An 8,523-nucleotide genomic window follows, 5' to 3' on the forward strand; every position below is an offset into this window, starting at 1 on the left:
AAACACTCTTCTCTTGTGTCTCCTTTGAATAGTCGGCGCACACTTTCCGGTATGAACTGAATAATGTATTAGCCATGGCAGTAACGAACACTCCTGGCTTTCTGAAAGCAGGAGCAGTTTTAAGTTCATCCAGCTCAGACAGCACGGAGGTAGAATGAGTACCACCTTTCCGCCGTGGCTTAGGAATTCAAGTAAAGAGCCAGAAAGGGACCGAGAAGGCTATTATCAGTTAGACGACGCGCGAAGATTCGGCTTGCTTTGGGTCCCCAATCTTCCCGTCGATCCATACTTAAACATTCGCCCTCCTCCTCGCGCGTAATCGGAATGCCACGCAGCAGCGGCGTCTCTTGTAGTGCCCGCGGATTAGTGGCACGGTTGTGTTAGAAGGACGAGGAGGGGAGCTTGGAGAGACAGAGGGGGGCTTGCGACGTAAACTCTAACCTCGAAACGTCTGTTCTCCCGGCAATCAGGGTTTCCGTGTCGGTCGCATCCAAAGGCATAATCCTTAGAGGCTCCAGGACCCCGACGAAGATAGAGGCGGTAGCCCCGTGATGTTCAAAATAAAGTATTTTATACACGCCGCCTGACTGGGGTGGCATCTGTAAAATTTCGGAGCCGAAAGCAAAAGGCCTCAGAGGACTTCTCTAACGATCTGCATTCCCCCGTATTGGGAGAAAAAAGTGCGCTCGCACTTGTGAATACGGACTTCTAAGTAACTTTTTTTAAAAGCACTACTCAAAAATTTTTTTTAATGTTTATGGTTGGATATTAGGTAACTGCTAACGATAAATAAAAAACCTTATATGAGCCAAAATTCTGCTCAGCAGAGCGCCTGTGCGAAGTCCCGTTCAAAACGCTCATAGCACGAGATTCGAGTCTTAATAGCGGCCATACAAACAATATATTACAATTTCTGTTGGTAGTTTCTGATAGACTACTATATTAAATAACTGTGAATAAAAAATGAAAAAAATAAAAAGTGGGTTTTTTTTGGAAAATCGACTCCAAACTTGCTAGTTTTTCGAAATATTCGTTTTTCAGGCACATGTAGCGCATGATATACTTGTGGCAAAATAATGAAATTATACTCAAAAGAAAGAGCATAATTGATGCTTTACGGTGATATAAAGATCATAAAAATATGTTGATTAGGTCACACAGCACAGCTTGCTGAACTTCGTTAAATATCGTCACAGAGAGGCGGTTTGACAAATAAAAAAGAAATCATTAAAAATGTTATGACCTAGACGCTTAATTAGCATGAAAAAGCCTATGTCTAGAGTGTTCCCAAAAAGTTATATTGATGTAGCGTAAAAAGTAGGGAAAAGGAATGGAGTGAAATATGGCACCTCCGATAGGCTGGAAAAACATCAATTTCAAACCCTGACCGCTTCAACGGTCCATAACTTGAGAACGAACAAAAAATCCGACGAAATAACCGTTTGCGTCTTCTTTTATTATAGGAATTGCCCCAAAACATATATTTTTTTCGTCAAAATTAAAAATTCGACCCTAAATCCGTGCCTGAGTTGAGATGAAATCACCCATATATATATATATTTACTAATTTGCCTTGTCCCCAAGCTTTTATATTCAAGATACAAATAACGAGGACACGCACACCCGTGTTATCCAAGGGGCATAGTAAGACGTTATTTCCAGAAAACCTACACTCTAAAAAAAGCCCGTGCGTCTGCTTTCCCGCACAACACTCGGAGAGCCAATCACCGCAACTTACGGAGGCAGCTCAGCGAATGACGATGCCGAAACATATGTTTAGACCAAGAAACGTAGTCTGAGTTGTGACATTAAGCAATACAAAACGTCACGCTTGCATTGCTTAATGGCACAACTCAGACTGCGTTTTTTTTTTTTTTTGGTCTAAACCATCGTCGTTCGCTGATCTGCCTCCCTAAGTTGCGGTGATTGGCTCTCCGAGTGTTGTGCGGGAAAGCAGACGCACGGGCTTTTTTTAGAGTGTATAAAGCTAAATAAATATAAACCAGGCCTCTAACTATTCTTTGTTAATATATTTCGTTTTTTAACAATTACGTCTGAGTTCGCAGCGTTTTAATTGATATGCCTGGTATTTGCTGAAGTGCAATACAAGATAATTGATTATAGACTTGTTGCAGTTTCTTGAACTTTTCGAGTTTTTCTAATAAGGTTTAGCGTTTTCAGTGAGCGAGACAAATTTATTTAGTCCCAACATAAAGAACAACGGAATCAGTTGGTAATATAAACGCTTGACTGTGTTTAAAAAGCGTTCTGGAAGAAATAAAAGAAACACTTTTTTAAGCAACTTAATATTATATTTCTACTACATAACCATTGCAGCTCGCTATTACTTCAAGAGAAATATAAATAAGTCTAAATTTCAATTGAATGCTTCATGACAGAAGTACTACCAAACTGATGCATTGTTTATAATGTTAAATATTCTGCACAACCAGATAAGGTAACACTTGATTGATCATTTTTGCTGTAATTGAATAGCGGCACGTCATTACAGAAATTTGACCTTTGTCTTTTAGTTTATTTTCGTAATAATGTACATTTGCACTGCAGTTGAGTTAGCCAATACTATTATAAGATACAAGTGGAGTATCTAACTAATCTTTAAGATTATTGCCCTTTTAATTGCCCTCCCAACCGGCATCAGCTTAAAGCAATAAGTTTCAGTTGACTACTGAATTCAAGAAACACTCACTCCCTTTGCTTTTCTGCACATAATTAAGACAGGCAGCTGGCATAACAGCGAATTCTCACAGTAAAAACTCCATAAGTATTAACCGAATACTTTTTTTCGCAAGAGAAAAAAATATAAGGCGCCTATGCAGCTAGAACTTTTAAGCAATAGTTTTCAAAACTCTCTCTTCCTTTTTTACTGAACTCGCCAACGATGTACAATTTCCATTTTTACGTGCCAAACTGACCAAGGGCATCTGGCGCGCCCTAGCGAAGGACGACCAAGGGGAATTTTCTTGACGGGCATCTGAAATCTCGCTTACGTGGGGCCCTCTTCCTAATTAGCCGTCGTCACTTTGCGGGAATCTCGGCTGGAAATCGAAACCGACAGCTAGAGATTCCTAGGCTTTACCGTCAAAGTCAGAGAGGTGGCTGAAATCGTCAACGTTTCGACACCTCTATTCTACAGGTAATCTTTGTATTGATTGTCTTTCACGAAATAAATACTGCGGCTTACGTACATTTCCTTCGAGTCCTTTTCTGGAAAACGCATGTTCACAGCATTCTATTCAATAAAAAACCGGAAACTTTGTTTTTTACGCTGTAGCCTCCTTATCGCTTCTTCATATGTCAAGTTCCCGCGAAGCTAAAAGGTCCGTTCAAAAGGAAAATACAACTCATCAGTGTAAAACCCTAATCAAATTATCTTGTATCCTATTCAAATATCAATTCAAAACCTATCAGCTCGCTTTAGTGCGTTCCATTGTACTTGTTTTTGAGCGATACTGAACTGGAACAAAGTTTATCCCTGAATATAGCTCTGCCAACATAAGAAATGAAGAACGCGACGAGCCCCGGACATGGTATTATCGCTCCCCATCCAATAAGATTGCTAGATTAGCCATTTATAACACAGATGATTGAATCACGAAGCAACCGACGTGAAAAATAATGAGTCACTGTCCTGCGTTTCTTAAGCTTTCGAAGGACCTTCGTGCATGCCGGTACATTGCTACACTTCGATTGTTTATATTTTCTATTTTTATACTTCGACGACGAACTTCTCGAATCATTTACCTAAACACGGTACCGCATATTCCCTCGCATTGGTCACCATATAAAGGTTGATCACCCTTTTTCCAGAAATGCAGCATTCTTGAGTTTTTTTTTTTTTTTTTTCCACCGATTTTTCTGGTCTGAAAGAGTCAGCCTGCAGACATAACTCTACTTAATACATGAACTATTTTTTGCACCATCTTAATTTCTTTCTTTACTACATTTTATTTTCTCAAAGATATCCTTCTCAAAGATATCCATAATTAAAAGTGTGAGACACACAAAAGATTATGGATTCCAGTGACTTTTACTGTGATAGGTTACATATCCTACGAAGGTTTGCGAGAAGTTGATAGTAGCCGTAGGGGTGGGGGGAGAGAACTAATCCCCGTCCGAAGCAGCACAGGGAAGAAATATAAGAAAAAGGTAATGGTGCGGGTTCGCCGACAAGAAAGTCGTTGTGCCTGAGTGGTGTGCCGGGATGGATAGAGGGTGCAAGGGTTAGGAAGGAATAATACAATTTGTGAAACAAAGAGAGGCTCTTTCACCATGCAATTCCCTTATGCACCACCCCGACCTCCGAGTTTTTCAACCGCTGAAACCAAGAACCAGGCAGCACACCAGAGAAACGACTTACTTGGCTTAAGTTTTCCAATATTATGTACCTCACTTGGGCCAATGAAGAGTTGCTCCAATGTGTTACTTCAGGTCAGAGTACATTATCTTTGACACTAAAAAGCCAGAGAAAAGCCAAGTCCAGCTTTTATTTAGTTTTCAAAACATTATTTCCGAGTGCATGATATGAGCTGAAGATCTCATTCGACAAACGAAAAGTGACAGTGAAGCCTAATTCTGGTATTCGCTCGGGAATTAAGGCCCAAAAAAGCACTGTGAGAACATATCAACCCTGCGGTGACGCTTAGCTCTGTCACTTATTTGGCAATTTTGGGCTGAAATATACAGACTTCAGTCAAAGTGTATCAAGTTATGCCTTGGCTCCTTTGGGTTTTCAGGTCACTTTCAGGCCGAGTGGGCTAGCGCACACAAGCTCAGAGCACTTGGAGAGAAAGTTTGCGCTGCAGAAACCAGGAATTTCGGGTTCAATCCGCACCCCTGCCAGTTTTGATCTGGACGAGTATCGTACTGGCGTGTGGTCGTGTATCACTACTGCCTGGTGCACGTTAAAGACCCTAGGCTAGCGGTGTACTGCACTGGCTAAAACTCTCATCTACAGCTGGGAGACAAGTCGCCCGTTGAGACACTAATTCAGTCTGTATAAACATGCCCACAGAGCTTTTTCTTTTTTTTGAAGCTTCGCCTTTAAGAGTGGAACACTATAGCGTTATTGGGCCCTGCTCACAAAGCTTCTCATATTCAGCTTTTTTTTTTTGTGGTTTCTTAGTTTTTAGTAAACAAATCAGTTGCGAGTGAGCGCCTGTCCGTCGTGCCTGTTTCTTACTGTGTCCTCGTCTTTTGCGCGCTTTAAAATAAGGATGAATAACTGCCAACTAGCTAAATTTTCCACCCTTCTCCTTCTCAATAAAAACCCGCGCTCGTTCCCAAGCCGTGCAAGGGTGTGTGCATGGTCTGGCCGGTAGCGTCACGTGTCACGTGACGATAGATGACGTCGCGTGTGACCTCATGCCCCGTGACGTCACACGGGGCTGTAACGTCATGACTCTATCGACCCGCTAAATTTAGCGGAACATTTTCCGTTAGATTTATTGGGGAAATGTTCCTCTAAATTGGGCGGGAAAATGTTATGCAAAATTTAGCGGAAAATTTTTCCGCCAAATTGAGCGGGTCGATAGAATCACGACGTCACAGCCACGTGTGACGGCAAACGCGTGGCGTCATTCATGGCTTCGCGCGTTGCATTATGGGATTTTTTTTGTCCCGCCGACGACGACGCCGGATTTTCTGCGGCACGAGCTCCTAAACGCTGTCGCGTTAAAACGACGAACGACATGAAATTTCCGGCGCTGCTTGTTTGGCTCCACCGAATCCTAATGATGGCTGGGGTCAGAATTAATGTGAAATAAAAAATAGTTCTTATAGTACAAGACAATTACGATGCATTTAAGTCGGAAGGAAAACGTTTCGGGCACTCATGCGGAGTTGGTTCGGACACGATGGATTCTGTTCTACAGCATGCCACGTAGTTTGACACATCTCCACACAGTCGCGACGACTTTATCTGATAACGAGCTACCACAGCCCGGCCTTGGTTCAACGACGATGACTTTGCCATAATCTTGAGGACGGAATCACCTCAGCCACTGCCTGATGACCTTGACCGTGTAATAACCATCGAAACCGGGGAGTTGGCTGTCTTTGAGTGTTACCTCAGAAGCTAATAATAATATCTTAGCGCGCTTTTGAAGCATTACAAGAAAATGCATAAACGAAAATACAAAAACAAAAACATGTTTAACACTTTCATCCTCTGCGCAAGCGGTGCAACTGTTTGGTAGGGCCAAAGACACTTAAGGCTGAAATGAAGTCCGTGGAGCGAATGTCTTACAGAAAATATTTCAGGCAGTCTGTAGACCCGGGGTGGCCAAGCTGCGCCTCACGAGCAGCATGCGGCTCTTCACGTGTTAAAGTGCGGCTAGTGGCTTCCTTCCCTAACCCCCCCCCCCCCCCCCCCTCCTTGTACCGCCTCCCTCCCGGTAACACCAGCACTTTCCCGAAAAGAGATATGGAACGCGTTTCACATCGAAAGACAGGTCGCTGTTTGGTACTCTTGTGCTACTGCTACCTTACGTACAGTTGGACTGCTTTTGACTCGGACAGATTGAAAGTGGTTCGAGTTTCGTTTATTTCTCCGGACAAAAGTTTGCCCCCCCCCCCCCCCCCCCACACTCTCCCGCGGCTCTTGGAAGCATCGCGGTTTTGTTTGCGGCTCTTAGGCGGGGTTAGCCTGGCCGTCCTTGCTGTAAACAATCTATCCACAATTAACGACTCTTTCAACTTTCTATCCAGGCACGTCGCATCGACAATTTTCAATAGACTTTCTAGAGACACTTTTTTAATACATGTCTTTGTGACGTTCACTCTGATGCACATGTGGCTGCTGCGGTGCAACAAATGATACCAATTTAGCTTTCTTCAGCGCAGGGGAAATAGACTCGCATTGCTGCCTGAAGAAATTTTGAAGTAATTTCGTTAAATTTTAAAGGTCAATTTAACGTGCTATAATGACTTTTAGCCCGTGTGAACTTGTAAGGCAAATAAATACCATTAGACTATTTTTGATGAAAGCAATTATAATGGTATTTTCCCTCTAGGTGAGCTTCGTACCCGTTGCGGCCGTGTATCACTATTGCGGGATGCGGTCGTACATCACTGGTTAAATTTCTTTTCTACACCTAAACCAGTATCGCCATACCTGAAAGACAGACTTACCTTACGCCATCTAAAATCGAATTGTTTAGTTTTAAATTAGTAATGTTATTTAATTACCTTTTAAAATAAGTTTATTTTTAATATCAGCAATCCATCGAGTCTTTTTGGAAGACTCTATTTACATCTATAATTTATACACTGTAATTTATAATCTATACATTTAAACAGAATAACAACAAACGCAAGTGGAGGCAAGTTGGCACTCAGTCACTGCGTCTATTAAGTCACCCTTCTTCTATCACAATCAGAGGTTACAAACTAAACAAAGAGATATCCTCCTTTTCGAACGCCCGCAAAGAAGACAAAAATGCTTTCTGAAAGAACACACACCAAAGACCCGTTTTATTTTTCCGACACATTGAATTATATTTTTCTAGTCTTAGGTTACTTTACATAATTTTATGGAAGGATTAGGAAGTTAGTACCTGAGATGATATATGTATTCATTAGCGTACAACATCAAGGCGCGTCAATATATTTGCTTAAGTTTGCATCTTTATTTGCAGTCAATCTCTCAAAGACATACTAATTGGACTGCCACAGCTCCCAATGCAGTGAACGAATGGCAAATTCATCAATCGTCCTTTAGAGTCAGGTTATTGCATAAATATGCCTACTTGTATATAAAACATACAAGGGTTTATTTAAACCAACAGAACGATTAGGGTACGTCCTTCCGTCCTTATTTTTAACTTGCTGATGTTCAGAAAATGTTTCTTTATTATTAAGTGTATGGCAAAGATATAAGATTAAGTTGAAGCGTCCACATTATTATGCCACATGCATACACTGGGTTTATATACAGGGAGTTTGATTTTAATTGAAACAAATTGATACAAAAAAGTCACGACAGATAAAATAATGCGGTCTCTGGAAGCGACCTATACGGTCAGGGGAACAAAATTTAGGGGACCAATTGTCACGAGAAGTTAAATAATCAACTAAAACTTGTTAACCATATTTTAATTAGTGACAGTTATCATATGGTTTTAATTAGAAACTTTCTGAGCAACATCTACAAACACTAAATCAAAATTTTTAGAAATATTTAAAGCGCGTGGTAAGCCGGGGGTGCACTTTCCACTCATGCAGCAGACGGTTCGAAAACGCGGACGGTAACCTTTTCATCCGGATCTTCTGACCGCCAGCGTTGCGCTTGTTGCACGGGTGGAAACTTTAGCGCACTTCCGCGGTTACCACGCACCCTAAAATGTTTTCAAATTGACTGGTTTTGTGGTTTTATATAACGGTCAACTTTTTGAGTAGAACAATAGGCGCATTCTCACTAATTAAAAGGTTGATTGAAAAAGTTAGTTAATAATATAACTTCTCGTGACGATTAGCCCCCTATATTATCTCTCCCTCGCCGTA

This window comes from Ixodes scapularis, unplaced genomic scaffold (assembly GCF_016920785.2).
Source record: "Ixodes scapularis isolate PalLabHiFi unplaced genomic scaffold, ASM1692078v2 PGA_scaffold3__209_contigs__length_174095766, whole genome shotgun sequence".
In the NCBI taxonomy this organism is placed as follows: Eukaryota; Metazoa; Arthropoda; class Arachnida; order Ixodida; family Ixodidae; genus Ixodes; species Ixodes scapularis.